This window comes from Papaver somniferum, chromosome 1, assembly GCF_003573695.1.
Source record: "Papaver somniferum cultivar HN1 chromosome 1, ASM357369v1, whole genome shotgun sequence".
NCBI lineage: Eukaryota > Viridiplantae > Streptophyta > Magnoliopsida > Ranunculales > Papaveraceae > Papaver > Papaver somniferum.
Window position 1 is genome coordinate 143,396,380 of NC_039358.1, and position 2,282 is coordinate 143,398,661.

Genomic DNA, 2,282 nt, shown 5'->3' on the forward strand with positions numbered 1-2,282 from the left:
TTTTTTTTTTCAAAAAGAAGGAGTTCTTGTTTTCAATTATGGCATATATCAAAGTATCTACTTTTCACCCCCAAACCTAAACTAAAAATTGTCCTCAATGTTTCAAAATATGAACAAAATTATAATACAACATATGAAGAGGATCATGTTGAGTAGAGAAAAAGGAAAGAGAATACCCGATTTCGGCGAAAGCAATATTAGAACTCCGTTATTCAAGGCAAGAATCCAACATATGTCAGCCGAGATCATATTGGATTAGCAAAATTTATACAAAAGGAACAAAAAGGTTTTTAAGAAATTTTATCTACTGGATTATATACGAAAATTCACCATACACTAACAATCTAAAGAGTTGAGGATCAACCCAAAAGACAAAGTGTAGAGGTTTCAACAGCTTCACACAATAATAATATGATAGGCATGCAAGTGAAGCTGTGAAACAAAATGAGCTACCCCCAAACCTGGATTTTACAGAAGATATAATTTTGAAAACAAAATCGCGCAGTTTCGGGGGTTCATCATGCACAAGGTCTAACTCAAAGTGAACTGTGCTAGGGACGGGCAAACATGCTAATTCCAACTGTGGCTCCTCAAAGATATTATACTTAGATGCAAAATAGTCCAAAAGGACTTGGGAAGCACACAGTTCCAAACCTAGATTAGGGACTCTCAGAAAAGTCGGTTTGACAATATGGGTACAAACCAAATCTAGGTTGGGTGGAAGGCCATCAGATTGTGACTTATCTAGGACGATAGGCACATCATTACTAATCACATCAACATCTCCTAAGTATTCTACACGTGTCACAACATGCTTACCATGCTCACACAAATCAGAATCATCAACATCATCAGAAGAATTATTCTCATGCATCGGCAAATCAGTGGAAACATCACAACGTGACCCAGGTAGAGAATCAGACACAACAATTATATTTTCATGCATATTAGTGTCAACAGAAGATTCTATATTACCTAAGTCATCTTCATAGGACAGATGCACATGCTCAAAATCAGTATCAACATCACATGTATATGGAATACTAGAAGAAACATCATTCATGAAGGTTGAGGCAGAGAAGCCTAATGTATTTGAACCCAAAGGTTCCATAACATTTTCAGCATAGACATGTTCTTCTAACATAACATCATCATCATCATCATCATCATAGTAATATGCATACTTGTCCCTATTAGCAGTTGTGGTGTCATTAGTCAACTCATGTTCCTCTAGATTAGGTTCATATTCAATATCATACACATGAGAAGGACTAGACATGCTATTTCCAAAGTTCAATTCATTACCACCAATATCATGTGACAGTGTCTCAGTTTCCCTAATGGACTCCCAGTGACGGGTTTTCTCTGCAATCTCAGCTAAAATTTCCATGCATCATCCACAGTTTTATCAAGAAATTCACCATTACACATACACTCAACCATGGCTCGAGATTTAAAGTCTAGTCCCTCATAGAGGATAGCGACAAGTCTCCACTTCTCAAATCCATGGTGTGGACATTCGCTCAACAAATCATTAAAACGTTCAAAATAGTCAAAAACAGTTTCCTCATCCAACTGGACAAAACAATTGATATTTTGACGAATAGCGATGGTCCTATGATGTGGAAAAAATCTTTGGAAAAATTGATTAGTGAGTTGTTCCCAAGTGGTGATTGATTGTGGTCTCAAACCGTAAAACCATGTTTTGGCCCTTTCCTTTAGAGAAAATGTAAACAAACGCAATTTCAGAGAGTCTTCGGACATATGATCAGGTTGCATAGTCCGACAAATTTGTTCAAACTCTCTTACATGAGTATAGGGGTTCTCAGAATCGAACCCTCGAAATATAGGAAGTATTTGTATCATGCTTGCATTTATTTTAAAAGGGGTATTGGTTTGAGGTAATACAATACATGATAATGGAATTTTTATTGTGGGATACATGTATTCATGGAGAGCACTAGGTTGGCCCATATTGAAAAGACACAAATCCCACTATTTGGTTTTAATGGGTTTGGATTTTTGGGAAAAATATTTGGTTTTAATGGGTTTGGATTTTTGGGAAAATTTTGGTTTTTGAAATAAGGAGCAAATTTTTTTTTATTTTTTTTATTTTTTGGTTTTTTTAAAATTTGGGAGCAAGTTTGGTTTTAATGGGATAAAGAAGAAAAAATTTGGTTGTTAAAATGGGAGCAAGTAAAATTTGGTTTTTGAATGGGAGAAAAGTTTTGGTTTTTGAAATTAGGAGCAAAATTTTGGTTTTTTTTTTTTTTTTTTTTTTT

General features: G+C 35.0%; 1 non-coding gene across 1 annotated transcript; it reads left to right on the plus strand.

Moving 5' to 3' along the window:
• Positions 1–1,501: 1,501 nt before the first annotated feature.
• LOC113341809 lies at positions 1,502–1,605 on the plus strand. Its single transcript, XR_003356153.1, has one exon. It is a non-coding gene; the product is annotated as a small nucleolar RNA R71 (small nucleolar RNA).
• The last annotated feature ends 677 nt before the right edge of the window (positions 1,606–2,282 follow it).